A 23834-nucleotide genomic window follows, 5' to 3' on the forward strand; every position below is an offset into this window, starting at 1 on the left:
TCACAGTGCCCATAGTATATCAGTATTCTGCAAGAGCTTTTGTATTCAAGTTGTTTATCTTATTTATTGGACAATGGACACAATCAAAGATGAAAAAATCCTATATGGAGCAATATGTTTGTGTTTTTACAAAGGAGCTATTTTGGCTACAACTGAATATATACATAATAGTACAATTATAAAATACACCAATGTTGTATCTGCAGAGTACTGTCTTGTAGGTCCCCATTGTGTTTCTGGGTTGAGAGGGAAAGTAAAACTGTTTTCCTTCCCTTCTGCAGCCCCTTCCAGTCAGACCATACCCCAAAACTGCCTAATCAAATCCTGGACTGGCCGACCTCACCCCTGGCATGCCCAGCTGCCCACCACAAAAATACTGGACAATCTCTAGGTGAATGTGACTAGGCACTATAAAAGCTGGTATCACACAATGCTCATCTGCCAAAATCCACACCATTGAGCCAACCATGGATATGTTTCACAGTGGAGCAGTGACTTCTTACCTGAGCTTGGTGATGATGACGTCCGGTTCGGTCGCAGATCAGTCAGTGTCACTGTCAGACATGACACAGATGATCATGAATGAGAGACTGTCACCTCTGACCTGAATCCACTGGGTCCACCCACGTGGCACTGGCTCCGCACCACCGTCCTCCTCCTGAGTCTCCTCTCCTCAAGCACAGAGACCTCTGACTGACTCACTGGGCAGTAAGTGAGAGCAGCACTTTAATTTTTTTTCAGCCCAGGCGCTGGGCACTGAGGGCAGGGCAGGGCAGCACGGGCACGCACGCACAGTAGTCGCTCTTCCAGCAGCAGCTACTGACTGAGTCTTCCCGCCAGTCTGACTGTGTCAGCGCGAGAGACGTCACGTGACCCCCAGACTGTCAATCAGCATCAGCAGCCCAGCAGGCACGACTCCCTGCAGTGCTGCTGAATGCTGATTGGCTCAAGTGATCTAGCTCATCATGGAGGCGGTTTTGATAACCGCCTCCATAGGAGCTTGTATGAGGGCCCGGCGAGTCACCAGTGGGTGGCGCCGCTCTAAGTGAGCTGTCTATGTGTGTTGGATCCATGTTGCGCAATTAATGGAGGGCAGCAGACCGGGTCACTGCCTCCTAATTGCGCAACATGGTGAATTTGGCAGCGCAAGCGCACTGAGAGTACACAGTAGTAGAGTGACTCAGACAGTGTAATGAGTATAATGAGTAATCGCCATCGGGGGTGGGGGTACCCTTGGGGCGGGGTGGGCGTGGCCAAAATATAATAACATTAAAAACACATTATTTTTTTTAATAAATATTATTTAAAATCTTTTTTTTTTCCTGATTGGACAGGGGAGGCACTGCCTCCCCTGCCTCCTATTACTGCACGCCACTGGACACACATACATGCACATACAACATACATGCATATAAACAAACATACATGCATATAAACACATATACATGCATATAAACACACACCTATTTTCATATACACACATATACATGCATATACACACATAAACATGTACATACAACATACATTCACATACACATACATGCATATAAACACATTATTCTATTCTAAACATCAGAATAGAATAATGCATATAAATAAAGAATGAATCCGAAAAAACGAACGGATCAGAAAAAAACGATTTAACTTATCAAAACTAATTTGCCGATTTTTTTTTTAAAATTACCTAAACTAATTTGCCAAAACAAAATTATTTATTTAACTAATGAAAACAAAATTATTATTATTATTATTATTGGTTATTCCTCAGCGCTATAAACAAAGGGGGTGTACAACAAAACAATTATAGGGATCAAATGGGTAGAGGGCCCTGCCAAGAGTTGCACTGTTGTAGTCAGCTCTTAAGAAGGTGATCTACAAACATCTGGACTCAAGCTTACATGCTAAGGGGGTTCAGGGGATAGCAATAGAGGAGTGGAACTGGTAAGAAAGGTCAGCGTAGGTTGTATGCATCCCTGAACAGTAGAGTCTTTAGGGAGCGCTTGAAGCTTTCAAAACTAGGGGAGAGTCTTGTGGGGCGAGGAAGAGAGTTCCACAAGATGGGAGCCAGTCTGAAGAAGTCCTGTAAATGGGAGTGTGATGAGGTAACCAGAGAGGAGGAGAGTAGGAGGTCATGAGCAGAACGAAGGGGACGGGAGGGAGAGAGACAAGGTCTGAGATATAGGGGAGAGAGACAAGGTCTGAAATATAGGGGGAGCAGTGCAGTTGAGGGCTTTGTATGTCAGAGTGAGAATTTAGTGTTTGATTCTAGAGGCAAGAAAAAGCCAGTGAAGGGATTGGCAGAGAGAAGCGGCAGATAAAGAGCAATGTGTAAGGAAGATGAGTCTGGCAGAGGCATTCATTATGGATTGTAAAGGAGCAAGGTGGCAGATGGGGAGACCAGAGAGGACAGAGTTGCAGTAATCGAGGCGGGAAAGAATGAGAGAGTGGATTAAAATCTTAGTTGTGTCTTGTGTAAGGAAATATCTAATTTTAGAGATGTGTTTAAGGTGGAAGCGGCAGGCTTTAGCCAAAGACTGAATGTGAGGAGTGAAAGAAAGATCTTAGTCAAATGTGACCCCGAGACATCGGGCATGCGGGGTAGGGGTAATGATGGAGTTGTCGACAGTTATAGAGAGATTGGGGTGGAGATTTTTGAAGAAGGGGGAAAATGAGGAGCTCAGATTTGGAGAGATTTAGCTTGAGGTAGTGAGAGGATATACAGGAAGAGATGTGAGAAAGACAGTTAGTGACACGGGTTAGCAAGGAAGGAGATAGGTCTGGTGCAGAGAAGTAGATTTGGGTGTTGTCGGCATACAAATGATATTGGAAACCATGGGACTTTATTAAGGAACCTAGTGATGACGTGTAGATTGAGAAGAGAAAGGGACTGAGGACAGAGCCTTGCGGGACTCCGACAGAAAGTGGTGACAGGGCAGAGGAGGCCCCAGAGAAGGCTACACTAAAGGTACGGTTTGACAGGTAGGAAGAGAGCCACCAAAGGGCTGTGTCACAGATGCTGAAGGATTGGAGGGTTTGGAGCAAAAGAGGGTCGTCAACAGTGTCAAAGGCTGCGGACAGATCAAGGAGGATAAGCAGAGAGAAGAGGCCTTTTGATTTTGCTGTAAGTAGGTCGTTGGTAACCTTAACAATAGCTGTCTCTGTGGAGTGACGGGGACGAAATCCAGATTGCAGTGGGTCAAGAAGGGAGTTTAACATAAGGAAATGGGATAGGCATGCATATACTAGTTTTTCAAGAAGCTTTGAGGCAAGAGGGAGGAGGGAAATAGGGCGGTAGTTGGATGGGGAGGTAGGATCAAGGGAAGGTTTTTTGAGGATAGGTGTGACCAGTGCATGTTTCAGCGATGAGGGAAATATACCGGTGCTGAGGGAGAAGTTGAAAATGTGTGTTAGTATAGGGGTGTAAGGGTAGCAGAGAGGGAGGGGAGTAGATGTGAGGGGATAGGGTCAAGGGGACAGGTAGTGAGGTGAGAGCACAGTATAAGTGCCAAAACGTCTTCCTCAGTAACAGGGGAGAATGAGCTAGGTTTCAGGTTGTGTGGGTTGTGGTTTAGTGAGAGCATTTGAGGGGGGGAGAGAATGGAATTATGTTGAGAGCTGATTTCATTTCTGATGGAGTCAATTTTGTTATTGAAGTGGCTGGCAAAGTCTTGAGCTGACAGAAAAGTTGTATTAGGAGGTGGGGGAGGGCAGAGGAGAGTATTGAAAGTGGAGAACAGATGTTTTGGGTTTATAGAAATATTAGAGATAAGAGTAGATAAGTAGTGTTGCTTATGGAGATTAAGGGCAGAATAGTAGGAGTTCAAGATGAATTTGTAATGAAGAAAATCAGTTGAACTCCGAGATTTTCTCCAGTGCCGTTCAGCAGTACGGGAAAATCTGCGTAGGTACCGCGTCAGAGGAGTATGCTAGGGCTGAGTATGAGTCAGTGATTTCAGAGCAATGGTAAGAGGGGCGAGATTGTCAAGGACGGATATAAGGGTGGAATTATAGTGGCAGATAGATTGTTCAGGGAAGGAAAAGGAGGAGAAGGATGAGAGGAGCGGTTTGAGGGAATGTGAGTAAGGTTTGCAGAGTTTTGTTTTCTGAGTCTATGGGATGGTACACATGGGTGTGCACGGCTTGGCAGTGGTTGGGGACCGGGATTAGGGGAGACGTCACCAGCAGTAAGTAAAAGCAAAAGGGAGAGTGACATGAGATGAGATACAGATTTGAGACGAGGTGCAGGGGGGAGAGAGAGTGTTTAGGAATAGGTAAAGTTCATGAGTAAAAAAGTAAGGTGAGTTTAAGAGAGATGGGCTAATGAACAGTGCAGGTGGTGGGGGGGAAGGAGTAATTGAATAATCTAGTTTGTTGTAGAGACAAGAGGTAGCAAAACGGAATATGAATATATTGAGCATTTTTACAAAATTGGGAACCAGTTAAACACATAAAACACAGAATTACAGTAGCAATTGCATAAGAAAACAAAAAGGTATATGAAACATAGTATTACAGAAGTACTTGCCTTGTGTCTTGCCCCTTGCCCAAACCTAGTTCAATTCTTGTATAATTCTAATGTTAATGCCTCACTTATAAAATTTTCACTTTGAAAATGTGAACATATGCTATTGTTACAATGTACACTGCCCAGGCAAATGTTTAGCATTGCACGTGTCTAATTAAGTCTCCGTGGAGATTCTAGGGGTTTATAAAGATGTGCATTCCAAAGGGATGTGCAGGGATAGACTCTTAAAACAATAAAGTCTAAATTAACCATACATTATTCAGCTGGAACATGCCATTTTAAACAACTTTTCAATTAGTATAGTAATACTAATAGGTGACAGTGTACATGATGAAGTTATATTAGCTGTAGAATATACAACATAAATATCTCCTCCAGCTGTACATGTTATTGTGTTTAAACAAATGTAAATCCTGTTTATTGCAAATAGATAAATTATAGCCCGCCTCTCAATGAGAAGACTTCTATTATTGGCCGAATAAAGGAAAATGCTGTCTTTCCTGTCTTTTCCATTTATGAATAGTTTAATTTTTCATTACTGACAAGGAAGTTACAGATAACGGGAGCTGTGTTTTACTGTGTAAGTAAATGCTTGTTCTACCTTGGATTTTTTTTTCTTATAAATCAATGGATTCTTCTGCACATTAGATTTGGCAACTTTATAAATGTCTACTCAAAAATTATTTAGTATACTTACAAAATTAAGTTTAGGTTAGCATGAAAAGATTTTATAGCAGCACCATTTCTTTACTTGTAAGATAAAAAGACTTGCTTTGCTTATAAGAGAAAAAGGGAACTTGCTTTGCACATAGAATTATTATGCAATCTTGGAAATATTTATTTAAGCAAATGATCATGGAAACAGTAAAATTCATCTAGCTTTTGACAGGTAAGTACAGAATATATATCTGGTTTGGCTTTTTCTTGATCTAGTTTCATAATTCAGAATATACGCAAGCAGCATAAACTGTGAGAGCAATGAAATTGTAGAACTCATTGTCTAAGGAGGTAGTGAATGCCAATTCTTTAGATAAATTTAAAAATGGCTTAGATTAATTTCTGGCTAGAAACAGAATTTTGGGGTATGATTGCTTGTGTTAAATGGGTTGGCTTCTAATTGTATTAATTAAGTTGTTTATATTTAGTTAGTTAAATTGGTTGAACTTGATGGCATTCTGATACTTTTAAATTAATCTATGTTACTATGTAGAATGTGCTGATGCAGTAGAGGCTCCTCTATAGGAGCACATGAGCATGTGAACCCCTGAACTCCAGCAAAAAAAAGAGTGAGAAAGAAATTAACAAATTACATTTTTTAACCTTTTTGGCTGAATAAATAAAAAAAATTCCACCAGGCTCCACTGTAGTTTTGTCTAAAAATAAAAATAAATTGCTGTTTTTACTTCTATCTATTGCACTGCACAGCATGTGCGATAGATAGAAGTATAGGAAAAAAGCCCTTTCCACTTAGTGCCTGCAGCGCCACCCACAACCCAGCCCATAGCCTTGCTAATCGCACAGCTTTAAGTGTGGACAGGGCCGCCATCAGGGAGTGACAGGGGTGACTACCGTCAGGGGCCCGCCCTGGATGAGGGGCTCAACTGGGCCCACTGACAGAGAAAGTAACGTTATAATTTGTAATCATTTTTTTCATCACAGATGCTGTTAAAAAATACCGAAGTCTGTTTTTAATAGTTAAACTTTTTTTTAAATGGGGGGGGGGTTATGGGGTTTTTTGACCTGGGTTTGGCCCATGATGTCACACCCACAAGCCAAGCCCACCCATGGCCAGATCCTAATGAAGCTCTTCTCCCTGCAACAGACTCTTTGGCTGTGACTATGACAGGACAGAGGCAGGAATGTATTTTGATTGGTTAGGGGGTGGGGAGAAGGGGCTGTGGTCATACTAGGGGCAGGGAGAAGGGGCTGTGGCCATACTAGGCACTATGTGCACATCATATGCATGCAGGAAGGCACTGGGTGGGAGTCCAAGACACGGCCGCACGCGCACTTGAAAGTTGAAACAGCCTCAGCCTGGCCCTGGAGACTTGACTTGGACTGGATGGAAAAAGGTAAAAGTAGACAGCGAGAAGCTGAGTGAGTCACATAACAAGAGAGGGCGTCTGGGGTGGGCACTACTACACAGTGTGGCAGCCACTGAATGTGGAATAACTAGCAGCTGCTTTGCTTATTAGGATTAGTGTGTTTTTGCTATTATATATTTGCTTTGTTGTACATTTTTTACCTCTTAAAACCCAAGGGAGTGGGACACTGTGTTAAATCTGGATATCTGTTGCAGTCCTGCCTCAAAAGCAGAGAAAAAAACTCATTTATAGCTGATTCAGCAACTGAACTTTAAGTTTTTTGTGTTTTTTTTAACATTGATAAGTACAGTAAGTTGGCTTTAATTTATTCTCTGCTTTTGAGTCAGGACTGCAACAGATATCAAAATTTATCACAATGTCCCTTGGATTTTAAGAGGATAAAAAATGTACAAAGCAAATATATAATAGGAAAAACACAATCCTATGTGACAGTGCAAGTAAACATTTATCAGATTTACTTTTAATATATGTAAAAAAATTGCAGGACTTTTGGTGGATGTACAAAGTAATGAAACAATTTTTTTTTTTTGCTCATGTAAAACTTTTTCTTGTTCGTGACTTGGTTCCCTATTTTGTTTGGCGTTATGTAAAAAAAACTCTGCAGTGTCTGTACTCTTCTTTTCTTTGTTTATTTCTTTTTTTTTTTCTGAATATAAAGGAAGCTATGATTTAAAGGCTTGTTGAAGCCAGGAGACAGCACGGTCTGTGTTTAAGTTATGCAACATTATGTGTCCACCTCAATTGTGCTTCTAGTAGAACTTATAACTGTTTTCTGTGAAATATGCACATATTCTGCAAGGGCCCATGAACCAGGTATTCAAACACAACACCTTCTTAGAGTCAAGTTGCTTAAATTACATAAATGATGTCTTCACAAATGATGAGCTGTTGATATTGTTTATGGGGTTCTATGTCTCTTTAATTGATTTTGTGTCAATTTGTGACCATTTACCAATGACTTGTTATGCATGCTGCAGAGTATGAAATGTATTTGACATTGCTCCTTTCAGTTAATTTTGTTATATGAAACACGTGACGTGGTGGCAAGCTTAATATTTTTTGGCCAGAATATAAGCGGCGGGGGGGGGGGGGGGGGGGGGGCTGACCACAAGCTCAGTCAGGGGCCCAAACATTTCTAGTGGTAGCCCTGAGTGTAGAGCCTTGTCAACTTCAGTTCAGATAGTGAGGAGGTGCCGACAGGTGCTGTAACAGCTGCCGTTAGATATATATTCAAACATCACACTACCCTTCCTCATGCGATCCGGTGCCCCAAATAAACCCCCTCCCTCTCCCCCCCTCCATGCAATCCTGTCCCCCTCGCCTCACATCTCCATTTATAATGGTAACCTATCAGCATAGTTACTTATTGTGCTTTATCGTATAGGACAACTTACATAGTACTAATTCATTAGTTACTAGGATATAACAATATCACAATGAGAACATTGTGATATTGTTATATCCTGATAACTAATTAATATGAATTACTTATATGTACAGTTACTTATATGTAACTGTATTAACTCCTTAAGTACTGGAATTAGACAACACCTGCAGTCCTGTGCACTCAAGTTAACCCCTCCCAGCAGTTTGTGCCCCCAAGTTAAACACCTCTTGTCTTTCCCTGTGGGGGTCAAAAAGTCATAGAGTCATTAAAACATTTTTTTCACTTTCATAGCATAAATTAACCCCTTATAGTGATTATCTGCAACTAAGCTGCAGATATTAGTTTTTGTACTATAAAGGGCTCATTTTTGTTTTTTTAACCCAATCATGACAGGTGATACAAAAAGTGCTGCTGTCACTAAGTGTCTTAGTTATAGCATGTGCACATTGTATCAGGCTACCTGTATATGATAAGGGACTCTGCCATACATTGTAAAGTGTTGTGTACATTTGTGCAATGTAAAAAGTTTACGTTTTTTTTTATTCTGCAGTTTGTTTGCAATACTCGGTTTGTTCATTATTTTTTCTTTTCTTAAATGGTATATATTTTATCCGATTAATGGAAAAATAATAATCGGAAATGTATTTTAAGTACACAGATCCAGGGTTTTTAACCCCCTAGTGAGGTGCGCTCAGGGAAGGTAATATAAAGCAAAATTGTCCGGAGTCGTGGCAGCTCTTCCGATATAAACAGGAACAGTGGATCAATCTACAACTGGAGACAAGAAGGCGCCGAAATAGGGTGATATCGCCAATACACTACGATATGCTGTGGTGATAGAAGCAATACTTACAAACGAAGCGGCACTACGGCGTTCCATGAAAAAGCAGACCGGACCTCACAGTCGCCCGGAAGACCACACACTGGCAAACAGCAAACCTCCGTCGATCATGTGGTTCGTCTGGCCAATCAGGATCCGATCAACACACACACCTTCCTCCAATCAGATTACTGTGGGTTTGTAAACTGCAGGATTCTCCCAGTCCTGTTTCTCTGGGCTTCAGCTGCTCACTGAGAGAGAGAGAGGACTCTCTCTCAGTGAGCAGCTGAAGCCCAGAGAAACAGGACTGGGAGAATCCTGCAGTTTACAAACCCACAGTAATCTGATTGGAGGAAGGTGTGTGTGTTGATCAGATCCTGATTGGCCAGACGAACCACGTGATCGACGGAGGTTTGCTGTTTGCCAGTGTGTGATTGATCAAATGTATTTTAACCTGTAAGTTACGTCGCAAATGTAAATTTAATTTTCACAATTTATATATTGTGAACCCCCATTTGAATAACCCATGAGCCGCCACTGTGCTGATAGATTCCTACAATATATTTGCACCTGAACATTCTAATGTATCATAATGTATAGAAGATAACCGAGCATGTTTCAATTTCGTAGCAAGTGAAATTAAATCAAACTAAACTTTTTCTATCAGGATTTAGACAGAACATGCAATTTTAGCCAATTTACTTTTATTATCAAATTTGTTTCAACCGGTTGGAATCCTTTGTTGAAGGAGCAGGTATGCACTACTGGAAGCTAGCTGAAGACAATGGGTGAGCCAATGACAAGATGCATATAAGTGCGGCTACCAATGCGCATCTACCTTACAGTAGTGCATTGCTGCTCCTGAGCATGTCTGGGTTAATTGGAAAGTGTTTTTGTTTTTAGTTAACTGTCCCTTTAAAGGACTAGTCTAGTCAAAATTACACTTTCATGATTCAGATAGAGCATGCCGTTTTAAGCAACTTTTTAATTTACTCCTATTATCAATTGTTCTTTGTTCTCTTTGTACCTTTATTTGAAAAAGCAAGAATGTAAGATTAGGATCCGGCCCATTTTTGGTTCAGAACCTGGGTAGCGCTTGCTGATTTGTGGCTACACCAATCAGCAAGCGCTACCCAGGTGCTGAAATAAAAATGGTCTGAATCCTAAGCTTAGATTCTTGCATTTTTAAAATAAAGATACTAAGAGAATGAAGGAAAATTTAAAATAGGAGTAAATTTAAATGCTTAAAATGGCATGCTCTATCTTAATCATGAAAAGTTAATTTTTTAATTAGACTTTTCCTTTAAGCTTTCAAAATTAAGCTTGAGCATGCAATTATAAAAAAAACAGCTTTTCAGTTTAAGTATATTACCTCATTTTCTTTGTTAAAAGCATACTAAGGTAGATTTAGGTACATGTACACAATATCTATATATATATATATATATATATATATATATATATATATATATATATATATATATATATATATATATATATATATATATATATATATATATATATATATGTAACACTATATGTATCATTGTTGCTAGTACTGTAGCCAGTAGTAAGCAATAGTAATAATATACATGCTGCCTTGTATAATGATTTTGTAGGACAGACAAATAGAGATAGATAAACAGACTAAAAGATAGACAGATAGACAGACATACATGTATATACAGATAGATAGATAGATAGATAGATAGATACAGATAGATAGATAGATAGATAGATAGATATATAGATACATATAGATAGAAATATAGATAGAGACAGACAGACATATATAGATAGATATATAGATAAACAGACAGATAGATAGACAGAGACAGATATAGGTAGTAGATAGATAAATAGATAGATATATAGATAGACACACAGACAGATAGATGGATAGATAGATATACATATAGATAGAAAGATAGATAGAAACAGACAGATACAGATAGATACAGATAGATATATAGATACAGATAGATAGATAGATAGATAGATAGGTAGATACAGACAGACAGATAGATACAGATAGAGACAGACAGATAGATACAGATAGAGACAGACAGATAGATAGATAGATAGATACAGATAGAAAGATAGATAGATACAGATAGATAGATAGATAGATAGATACAGATAGATAGCTACACATAGATACAGATAGATAGATAGATACAGATAGATAGATAGATACAGATAGATATAGATATATTTCTATGGATAGACAGACAGACAGACAGACAGATATATTTAAAATCATAGGCAGACTGACAGACAGATAGATTTAAATGAATAGATAGACAGACAGACAGATATATAGATAGATTTAAATGGATAGATAGACTGACAGACAGATATATTTAAATGGATAAATAGATAGATCAATAGATATAGAAATAGATAGATAGAGACAGACATAATGATACATAGATAGAGACAGACAGACAGATAGATACAGATAGATAGATAGTCTAGATATAGATAGATATAGATAGATAGATTTATATGGATAGACAGACAGATAGATAGATTTAAATGGATAGTCAGACTGACAGACAGATAGATTTAAATGGATAGATAGACTGACAGACAGATTTATAGATAGATTTAAATGGATAGATAGACAGACTGACTGACAGACAGATAGATTTAAATGGATAGATAGGCAGACTGACTGACAGACAGATAGATAGATACAGTTAGATAGAGTTAAATGGATAGATAGATAGACAGACAGACAGATAGATAGATCTGCAACCTGCAGTAATAAAACGTAAGATTGTACAGATTCTACACACATCTTTGTATAGACTGACTGCTATATAACCCCCTTAGCACTTAGACCCTACAAGTGCTTATTTTCACTCTTTCTATTTATCTCTAAGAGCACCCTGGCAGTTGTTGGAAGACAGTGGGAGTGCATACACATCATTTGCTGTATGCTTTATTTTTGTGCAGTGCACCCACATAAGGGTTGTTCCTATACCTGGACACTTCTCTATTTCTGTTTGTATACATCTCAGTGACAGACATTATGACGGATAGAGCTACTGTTGAATTAGAGGCTATAAATGCCCCAAGTGTAGCCAATACTGATGAGAAACATGAAGACATCTTCACATTTATGGACGAAGATGCGGATAATATCCGCTTCGGTTCTGTGGAAGAACAACAGGTGGAGGAATCACATCAATCCCTGTATAACACTTTGGCAAAACTTAAACAATGTGAGATAGATTTAAATCTGCATGGGACATACCTCTCAGACTATCATAAGAAAAGAATGATACCTAGAGGCTTTAGGGTGAGGAATGTCCCAACTATAGGATGGTCCAATTATGAGTTCTGCATCAATTGGTGCAAAATATTAAATAAATGCTCATTTGACCTCATGCTATTAGTAATTAGGGAAGTGGGCCATCTCCTACAAGAAGTTAAAACCGAAATACACATATTTGAACAAGAAAAGACGGGGTCTTTGGAGTGGGATTCCAATAACGATTTGGTTGGCGAAACTCTCGACCCAAGTGAGGGTATATAAGCAAGAGTTGATTGCTTTCAAGAATCAAAAGTTGCACACTGTTGTGCAAAATTATACCTATAAGTCTAATTATAGATGGATGATGGCACCAGAGGAGAGACGGACATTCAGGTCAAGACATGACAGGAAATATATGAAAAAATCCATCACAACTGTGGATACAAGCTCAGGGCACAGTTCAGATCCAGAGGTCTCGATCAGGACTGTGGCTACCCACACCCGGGGGGTAACTACTAGATCCAGGGGCAACAGTGGACACTGGGATACACCTGAAGGGGGTCTGGCATCGTTACCACTACTAGCAACACATCCCTCCAACACTTGTTTTTTAAGGCCGCGGCACAGGCCACACACGAGGAGGGGGGGCACTGCCCGCCGCCCCCCATTTCGGAGGAGCTAAAGAGTACGGTATTCAACATCAGCTCACAAACTCTCAATAAAGCAGAAGAGAGCCTATTAAACAAAGCTTTATCCTTTGTGCCAACCACTAGGTTCAATGAGTTTAATACTTTAATTGATGTACAGAAATATGGTCGCAATTTACGTTTGAGATACTTTTTTAGGTCTATTATAGACATGGTTGGTGATTTCAGAACAAAGGGGTCTTTTGACCCAGTATCTTATAACCCTACTATCAATGCAGTCACCAATTTTCTCACCCATCAAATAAAAAACAGACCTAGTAGGAGACACACTGATAACCTGACCAAAGAGGAACGGACAGCCCTTACTACATTGAGAGAGGATACCTCTATAGTGATCCGCCCGCAGATAAGGGTGGAGCAGTAGTCCTGATGGATGTTAAGGACTATAAAATGGAGATTTTGGGACAGCTATCCGATACAAAGACCTACCTTCTACTACAAGGGGATCCTACTACCTGATTAAAGAGAAGAATTAATATGCTACTGTCTGAATGGAAAGAACAGGAATTAATTTCACAGGAAGATCTGAATTTTCTGACAAGAGAATTCCCGTTGATACCACTCCTATCTGCTCTCCCCAAGCTTCACAAAAATTTTGAATCACCGCATGGGAGACCTATTGTCTCAACAAGGGGCTCCTTGCTACAACCCCTTGCACAGCTTGTAGACTTCTATTTGCAACCATTGGTGAAATTCATGAAATCATACATTGAAGACTCGAATTACTTCATTACATGCATCACGAAGTTGGAGAACATCTGCACTACTGACTTATTGGTAACCCTCGATGTATCAAGTTTATACACGGTGATACCCCAAATAGCTGGGATTGCAGCAGTAGCCAACATCCTGCGAAAAGCAGTGTATATAGGACCATCAGAGGAGATATTGATCTCATTATTAACCATTTGTTTGACTGAAAATGTCTTCCTTTTCGACAAAACCTTTTACCAACAGATCTCTGGGACAGCGATGGGGTCAAATGTGGCCCCATCCCTGGCAAATTTATACATGGCAGAATATAAATCTACAAAGTTGAATATATATGAGAATACTAATATCAAGTATTTTTGCTGGTATATAGATGACCTGTTTCTCATTTGGAATGACAGCGAAGCTAATCTGCTCAAGTGGATTGAAGCACAATTAGTTTTACCCATACAGCTGATGGAAACACTGTTGATTACCTGGATGTAAGGGTTTTTAAGACCAAAGAAGGTTTAGGGACAATAAGGCAAATATTAAGAGTCACTCTCCTGTGTTAGACCATAGCCCATATGTATGTTCCAGCCTTGTGTATCTTAAATACAGCGGGGGACAGAGGATGTATGGGATCTGCGGCTCAATACAGCACTACATTGCAGTACATTTCAGTACACTCTACGAGTCACTTATTATGCAGATTATAGTTATGACTCACCACTCTGAGGACACACTATACTTCTGTCGGGACCTTCTTTTATCGATCCACCAACTTTAGCTACAATCCAGGTAATTTCACGTTTTCAGGAGCCCATCCCGCTCCCGCTACCACCGCAGCTTGTGAACCTGGCGCCTCCGGATGATGTCAGTAATCTGTCTCATTGGTGCTGTCAGTACCTCAGGGCATCTCTGTAGCCAATCTCCTCTCTTTCACAGCTTCTCGCCCCCCCGGCTGGAACCAGCTTTTGATGTACAGGCTACCGGATACCACTTCAAAGCTAAACTTGGGTCCTTGGAATAGGAAAGAAGGAGCTCCCCACTCCTTCATTGACTATGCAAAAAACGGGTTTCTAAAGGAGCACAGCAACAAGGACCCTTGAGGTTAAAAAGTCTTAAATCTTTATTGGATACAATGCGTATAAAAAATCAAACAGCAGAACAGCATCCAGATGATACTGCAGTAGCAGGTAAGATCACAGTCTTACGCGTTTCGCCATAATCATAGACCATAAGCGATCATAAGTGCAATTGAAATTTAATGGGCTAAGCCCATATACCTTATATACATGCTACTTGATTGTTACATAGTAAGGAACATCCTCCTTTTAAGAATAAACAAAACCCCTTATACATAGGAAACCATTATGTGATTAATCATATGTTCTAGTTCAATACTGCTAGTTACACATGTCCTGCATATAGCACTCTATATTTACAACTATATGACAATGCAACTGTACAGTAAATATATCTAAAATCTAACTCATATGTTATTATATTTACCAATATTATTCCTGTACAGTGCAAATATTAATAAAGATAACAACACATAAATCATTGCTCTTATTAATATAATGCAGTATGTAGATTGATAGTAATAGCTGTGGTTTATAACCACTTGTACATCATAGTAAATCTATCCATATAAATCTACATATAACCATCTAGTATAGTAAATATAATTACATGAAAAGTGGATACTATATTGCAAAACTTATACATCAGACAAAGTTCTATACATTCTATAGATGCCGTGTATTACACCCACTTGATCTAATATATCATAATCCATAGATAATTTTGATGATGATTTCTCTATCTTAAATTATTTAAAGAATATGTTATTTGAAGAAAATTTTATCTTTCCCAATACTAACTAGGGGATGTAGGAATACTAGACAAACAATGAATTCCCAAAAGTTAATAATGTAATTTGCTGAATTAAAACCAGTAGGGGTCAGGGTACTCATCTTATTGATCCAGTACAGTTCTTGTCTGGCCAGAATAGGCTATTTATCTGCACCCCTATATGTAGTCTTGATTATTTCTATGGCATTCCATTTTAGAGTGGACACATTTCCTTTATGATCGTCTATGAAATGACGAGCCAATTCAGAGCACCTGTTGACATTTTCTATATACCCAAGATGCTCTCTTATCCTAGTGCGGACATCACGAGTGGTCATCCCAATATATTGTTTCTGATGAACCGAGCATTCTATTAGGTATTTCACGAATGTCGAAAAGCATTTTATGCAACCTTTAGTATCAAAGCTCTGTCCTGTCGAAAATGAGCTAAAATGTGGACCCACTTTGATGTGATCGCATGCCTTGCAATTTTTTTCCACACCTATATGTGCCATTATGAGTAAGCCATGAGCTATTACTCACTGGGGTTCTCAGTTGGCTAGGGGACACCAAATTGCCAATAGTGAGAGTCCTTGAGTACACAAATTTACATCCTTGTTTGATACAGTCTTTAAGTAGATCATCCCCATATAAAATGGGCAAATATCTCTTAAAGGGACACTGAACCACAATTTTTTCTTTTGTGATTTAGATAGAGCATGCAATTTTAAGCAACTTTCTAATTTACTCCTATTAGCAAATGTTCTTCATTCTCTTGGTATCTTTATTTGAAAAGCAAGAATGTAAGTTTAGATGCCGGCCCATTTTTGGTGAACAACCTGGGTTGTTCTTGCTGATTGGTGGATAAATTCACCCACCAATAAACAAGTGCTGTCCAGGGTCCTGGACTTTCTTTTTCAAATAAAGATAGCAAGAGAATGAAGAAAAATTGATAAAAGGAGTAAATTAGAAAGTTGCTTACAATTGCATGCTCTATCTAAAACAAGAAAGAATTTTTTTTACACACCTGATAGTATTGTGAGGAAAATTTGGTAACGAAAGGGTTTCGTTCCTGGTTCATTTTTCCTATCCTTCTTGTTCGCTTTCTGCAGAAGGTTTATTCTTTCCTGTTGTTTAACCTCTTCTAAGGTGTTATTAATTAGATCTCTAGAGTACCCTCTTTGTTTAAGCCTACTGGCCAAGTCCCTGGATTCTACTTCAAATGTATCATCTCTTGAGCTAATGCGTCTGTTTCTCAAAAATTGACCTTTCGCTATACCACGGAATACGTGTTTAGGGTGTGCACTCGTAGCATGTTGTAATAAGGAGTTAGCCGAAATGACTTTTCTATACAGACTAGTTTCTACTTTTTTGCTTTGAAAATCAAGTTTTAATTTGATGTCTAGAAAATTGATCTCTGATTTGTGCCACTCAAATGTAAACTTAATCTCTGGAATGCAGCCATTGAGATAGTCCATGAACCTCTTTGCCTCACCATGACCGAATACAAGGTTTAGGGACAACCCTGTTTTGTAAGGCCCCTGACCGGAACTCATTATTACATGCTCGGAGCTGCCACCAACCATCTCTCATCCGTAATATACCCAAGGCGCAATATCAGAGATTAATAAGGAATAACACTAGCAGTGAACTATGCCAAGACCAACTCAATGAAATGACAACAAGATTCCTGGACAGGGGATACAGAAAGAAACTACTATTAGAGATGAGAGAGAAAGCTACTCAACCGATATCAGTAAAAGAGGCAACACCCCCAAGTGTTGATAACCAACTAACTTTTCTAACTACGTTTTCTCTGGAGAGTCACCTCATATCTCAAGCAGTTAAAGATGAATGTAAACTTCTGGAGGTTGACTCTACATTACCCTTTAATGGGTGGTTAACCCCAAGAATTGGATACAAACGGGGTCGGAGTTTGAAGGATGCCTTGATGAGAGCAGATATTAATTCTGATCCACCCCAACAAACTTAGATGAATACTAAGAAAAAGAGATGCTTTCGTTGTCCTAGCTGCGTAACTTGCAATGGTATGCTGACTGGTGCTTATTTCCATCATCCCGAAAGGAAGAAGAAATATGAGATAAAGTTCTTCCTTACATGCACCGCCAAGTACAGGTATACCTCACTTTACAGCGCTTCACTTTACAGTGATTTGCTAATACAGCGCTTTGTGGAGCTGAAGTTCAACCTCCAAGGATTTTGAACCAGTGCTGTAAATCATTGTGAGATTGCAAGAAAAGTGACTGGCACCATTTTGCTATGCTTAGTTCACTCTGTTAACTGCATTGCAGTGCAATCTGTGTCTCAGTGCTATAGTCTGGCAAATTTTACTACAGTAATTGTCACTATTTTGCAGGTACAGTATTTATTGAATACTAATTGAATACTTGCTGTGCTAGTGTTAAACTAAACGTAGCACTATTGCACCCCTAATATATGTTAGTTCAAACACTGAAAAGAAAGCTAAAACTGCCTTGTTTCACTTTAAGGCGGTTTTCACTTTACAGCGGGGCTCCGGTCCCTAACCAGCTGTATGAGCGGGGTATACCTGTATGTGATTTATTTACTCAACTGCCCATGTGGCAAATTTTATACCGGAAAAATGGTAGATGACGTCAGAACAAGAATGGCTAATCATCGGTCCAGCATTATTGATTGAGTTGTTTAGTCATTCATATGTACATTGTGTTTTTGCTCTATCTATCGGTCTGTTCTGTATATATTGTTTTTACTAGTAATTTTAAACATTATTTTATTGATATGTAATTTTATGTATTTTACTTGGTTTCTCTTGGCACCCCTGGTTTGGACATATTGTGGGATCAGGGTCTGTGTTTGTCACATATACCACTACTACTGGAGTGTGTTTCTGGTCAGGAGGTCGGGTATGGTTACACTAGGGGATTATTTAGTCATTCTATTGAGTCTCTGATGGTTACCAGTATGAGAACATGGATTTATTGCTACAGATGAATGACATATGCCTGATTGCCCCAGTGGGGCTTCATGATGGGTTAATCTCTTTTTTTGTCTCCCTGTCGGTGATAGGATCGCCTATGATTATGGATCAGTTTACTATGCTAGATTTCCTTTTGTAGGAACCCTTTGATCGGGGATGCCCGTTTTTTTAAAAATACTATTAAAAACAGGGGCACTTTCATTCATCAAAGTTTACAAAGCAGCCGTTTTGTTAAAAAACTTACCTTTTTTTTCACAGCTAGAGCAGCTTCCCCCACATAGATATCCTCTATTCACACGTCAGCAATGACTAATCCTGCTTCCTCCAATCACAGCATGGCCTCAGGCAATGTCTACCCTGGGGGGAAAGCTGTGATTGGAGGAAGCAGGATTAGTCATTGCTGACGTGTGAATAGAGGATCTCTAGGTGGGGGAAGCTGCTCTAGCTGTGAAAAGAAAAAAAGGTAATTTTTTTAACAAAACGGCTGCTTTGTAAACTTTGATGAATGAAAGTGCCCCTGTTTTTAATAGTATTTTTAAAAAAACAGGCTTTCATTCACCAAAGTTTACCTTCACTTTAATATATATTTTATACAAAAATGAAAAGGTATGCTGCTAGACGACAAAGCTTAGCCTATAGAGCAAACTGGTAAGCGGCCAATGCAAATTATTTGAATTATAACAGTACTAATATATTTATGTCATCTAACTATGCACGGTGAGTGTGTACAATAGCCAGCCACTAACAAATTCTTAAAGGGTCATTAAACACTTTGAGATGGTAATAAAAAATTATAAATCATATAAATAAAAAATTAACTCTACAATATACTTTCATTATTTACAGTAGTTGAGGTGTAGGTACCATTACATATTATTCCTATTTTGTAGGCAATATTATCCCAACAATCTGGATTTGAGCAGTTTCTAAAAGTATCTAAAAAGGGGACACATGCATGATTAAGTGCATGTTTGCCCAAAACCTTTGCAGTTCTGTTTTGTACTAACATGGTTTAAATAAAATGTAAATTTATATGTAAAAATGCTGTAGACTAGTCTATGAGAAAGTGGATCTATAAGGCAGTAAAACAGTAACCCTCTTTTTATATGGACCATTAAAGGACAATACACCTGTGCTGTACTGTCTGTTTGTTTTGTTAAGTGGACATACAGGTATAATCCACAAGTCTTCATCTGGATATACTCCAGCTGGATTGTCAAGAATTCTAATTCGCCCTGTATTTACCATTCTGATTTTGTAAAATGTTTTTCATAACTTATCTTTTTAAATGTATCAATTATCTTTATAGATAATCTTTCTCCTTTTATACCACTCATACTATTGCAAATGCATGTTCCATTCCTCAAAACTTAGCTTAGCATTCTTTGAGAAAAAAACAACTTATTACCATACAAGTACCTTCTACTAATCATTTTTTGTATTATCTTCTATAATAATGTTATTCTACTTAGCCAAATATTTACAACTACTGATTACACAATTATTCCCCATATATTTTAAATGAGTGTTTCCAGAAAGTCTGTCAATGGGATATTTACGTAATATACTTAACAATTTATGATATTCAAAATGCCAATTAAATTGTGCACAAACCAAAAGTAACCAATCAGATTTATTCCTTGTACAAGTTCTAGTGAGGTCACAAAAAGCAATCAGCTAAACCAATCACTAATAGGGTCTCACAAAGCAAGCAGTCAAATCAATTTGACCTGCTAAACCAGTAACTACTGGGTTAACATCAACAGTCATAATAGGAGCCAAAACAAAACTCACTTCATTGATGTCACTCATAGTAGCACTCTTTTTTTTATATATATTTTTTTTTTTATTAAGGTTCACCAAACAGTACATAACATACAAAGTACAAGGTAAGACATATAAACATAAGGTCAAATTTGATACAAGTAGTGATGTTCAATACCTCATCCTATCACAGAATACGATACTGATTGTCTATATTTTTAGACGTAAGTACATAATGATAAAGCCTTCTTTTTAATAGCTAGAGCCACTTTTGGACCCTTCCAAAATCTAGAACCTATAGAAGGCAAATGGTTAACAGGGGACCACTTTTGGATCCCATCTGAGTGTAGAACCTTTTTTTTTTTTTTCTTTTTATTATTTCATTCTTTACTATGAGGGAAACTTGATAGGTTGCTCATGTGCCAAAATTTTATTTCCATAAATGACCATACGCAGGAAGATTTAAAGACCCAACATTTGCATTATACTTAAGTTACGTAAGTGAGGTCTGATTATCTTCAGAACAATTAACTATATAGATATCTTTCTCTGGGAGCAATACATAAATATGTCTATAAGCAATACAGTTATGAGGTAACGTAAATAGGTTACTATGACAGCATATTTTCTACCTCCTGAGTTTAATAAGGCCTCCCCAGGGCCTTGTATATCAACTGTTTTAGACATAGGAGGGTTATTTAAATGGTAGAGCCACTTTAAATATTCGCTCCCCTTTACCTAACCTTATCTGCAAAGATATATAAATTCAAAGGGCACATTGAATAGACTCTTGGTTCCCACCTCCTGGGCTTAACAAGGCCTCTCCTGGACCCTTGATACTAACTATATAAAAGATGGGAGGTGTATTAAGATGCTAGGGCCACTTTTGGACCCCAGACTTCTATATATGTTACAACAGAAAAAAGAAAGATTCAACTTCCACGCTGACAAGAGTACAATAAACTTATAAGAGATACCTCTCTAAAGCAAGCAGCACCCTCTGTATAACAAACTACTATTAAAACCTACAACTAACTGGTAACTACAATTTCTTTCTATTCTTATGTTAACAGCATAGATACAGGGCATATGTTAAATAGTCTGGACCCTCCGAAAAGATAAAATAAATAAAGGCATCTCTCACTAAAAACTGAATTGCATGTTGTTAACAGTAAGGGAGTGTATATTCACATAAACTACAGACTTGGTAGCCTGGCTTCTTATTATTGTAAAATAACTAGTATACACCTACTCTCAAAAGAGTCATATTGTTACTAAAATAGGCATATGAGATTAATACCCCCCAAGAGAGAATACCTCAAAACATACAGCAATTACTGATTTATCCAGTACTATAGCATCAGACTTGTTTCAAAATATGTGCATAGCAGTTAATCTACAAACGTGCACATACGGTCAATAAGCTATTAAAGTAAATATACAGTAAAACATGACTTGCGAGCCTACATTAAGTAAAAGAAGAAGTATATGCTCAAGAATGATATGTATATGTATCGGAGGATATCCTGAATCATAGCAACGTAAGAGCATAGGTAGAACCTCTAAATACCCTGTGGTCCATTACAAGATTTTAAAGATATGCATTCTCCCCACCCTTAACATAATTCCCCCGGAATTCACCTCAAGCTGGGCAATAACGTCTATGAACAAGTAATTAAGGAGCATAATATCATTTTATGTCATTAGCCTCACACCTCTGGCCCATAAAAAACAAGCATCCCACAGGGTTTAAGAAATTATACAGCGTCAAGGCAGTCCCCCATACACATATATCTGAGTACATCCAGTCTGATGAAAGAAAAGTAGCTGTACGGAGCACATCAGACCACAGGTCTTCATTAGTCCCAGAAAAAGAGTCTCAGTGATCTCAGAGATGTAGTTCATATTTAGGGCTAAACTAGTTGCCTAGAGATTACCAACTGTCCCTCCATGTTGGCAGGAGTTATGCACAATTACCCAATGCCGGTCCGGGAGGCACCGCTCTCAGACACCTCTTGACTGCATGCGGCTATCCAGGGGACAACTCCTTCATACGACAATGGGACAGCGGGCAATAGGCACAGAATCCATCCACCTTCCTCTTTCAGTAGAAAAAGTCCCATGTCAGGCAAATAGAAGTGTCCCGATGTCGGTGGCTCAGGCGCAGCATACAGACCTTCCCTCATCAACAGCTTAGCTCGTACCTCATGCAACAATGTATCATGAAACACAGCACTCACTGCACAGCCAGGAACAGGTTTACCAAACCCAGTATTGATACATAGAAACAGAGATCGTTCCAGCTGGTGCAACAAAAGACTTTTATTATGCAAACAGGGATAAAGAAGCGACATTTCAGGCCTGAAACGTCGCTTCTTTATCCCTGTTTGCATAATAAAAGTCTTTTGTTGCACCAGCTAGCTCGTACCTCACCCTGATCCTGCCCAAGAGAGCCGGCCTCATCTCCCCAGGTAGGAACCAAGGCAAGTAGGGGGCTCTCACAAGACCCCGGCTGCATACAGACAGGAACAGCCGTGGCAATATGTAAACTACTGTCATTGAGCGCTTTGCCACATAACTCAGGGTACTCCATGATCGCCTCTCTTCCGCTTCCGGGTAAAGCCATCTTAGTATGAATATATGTCATGCAGGAAAGAAGGCGGTCAAATCTAGCAGACACTGTACGATCAAAATCGATCATCCAATCTTGTATAACCTAAAGCAGTTCCTCCATGTTCATTCTTGCAGGCAATGTAGAAGGAGATTTTGCAAGATATCTCCACATACCCGGTTCCCCGGGGGGTGCTGAGAAATTCCCTCCGTGGAGGCCGCCGAGAATAAACTGCAGCGATCTGGTCTGAGAGTCCCTGAGGTTGCACAATATAAGTATCGCCTTGATCAGCACACTATTCCCTTTCAGTTGCGTCAAGAATTTATGCTGGATGGCTTCAAATTATATTAATTACATGGCGGAATGTAATGTAATCTGCCAGAGCTCTCAGTTTTGCGGCCATCTTCAGCCCAAGCCCGGACACGCCTAGTAGCACTCTTTTAATAACGTCATCGAGTATCTTAATTAACCCCTTAATGACCAGAGCACTTATCCATTTTCTGACCGTTTGGGACCAAGGCTATTTTTACATTTCTGCAGTGTTTGTGTTTAGCTGTAATTTTCCTCTTACTCATTTACTGTACCCACACATATTATATATCGTTTTTCTCGCCATTAAATAGACTTTCTAAAGATACCATTATTTTCATCATATCTTATAATTTACTATAAATTGTTTTTTAAAATATGATGAAAAAATTTCACTTTTTCTAACTTTGACCACCAAAATCTCTTACACATCACCACCAAAAAACTCCCATGCTAAATAGTTTCTAAATTTTGTCCTGAGTTTAGAAATACTCAATGTTTACATGTTCTTTGCTTTTTTTGCAAGTTATAGGGCAATAAGTACAAGTAGCACTTTGCTATTTCCAAACCATTTTTTTTTCTTCAAAATTAGCGATAGTTACATTGTAACACTAATATCTGTCAGGAATCCCTGAATATCCCTTGACATGTATATATTTATTTTAGTAGACAACCCAAAGTATTGAGCTAGGCCCATTTTGGTATATTTCATGCCACCATTTCACCGCCAAATGCGATCAAATAAAAAAAATCGTTCACTTTTTCACAAACATTTTTACAAACTTTTGGTTTCTCACTTAAATTATTTACAAAC

At 38.8% G+C, this 23834-nt stretch overlaps 1 protein-coding gene across 3 annotated transcripts in view; it reads left to right on the forward strand.

The window, feature by feature from the left end:
* LOC128640063 (uncharacterized) overlaps positions 1–23834 on the forward strand; it is a 248683-nt gene that overhangs the window by 156297 nt on the left and 68552 nt on the right. The window contains exon 1 of one of the 3 annotated variants that reach the window (XM_053692383.1): positions 5071–5105. The exons of 1 other annotated variant lie outside the window; for it this stretch is intronic. The gene's annotated coding sequence lies outside the window, so the exon portion shown is untranslated. Of the gene's footprint in view, positions 1–5070; positions 5106–6512; positions 6598–23834 lie in introns of those variants that run through there. One more of the 3 variants, XM_053692381.1, reaches the window with a different exon arrangement.

The sequence above is a fragment of the Bombina bombina genome, chromosome 9 (genome assembly GCF_027579735.1).
Source record: "Bombina bombina isolate aBomBom1 chromosome 9, aBomBom1.pri, whole genome shotgun sequence".
NCBI classification, from domain to species: domain Eukaryota; kingdom Metazoa; phylum Chordata; class Amphibia; order Anura; family Bombinatoridae; genus Bombina; species Bombina bombina.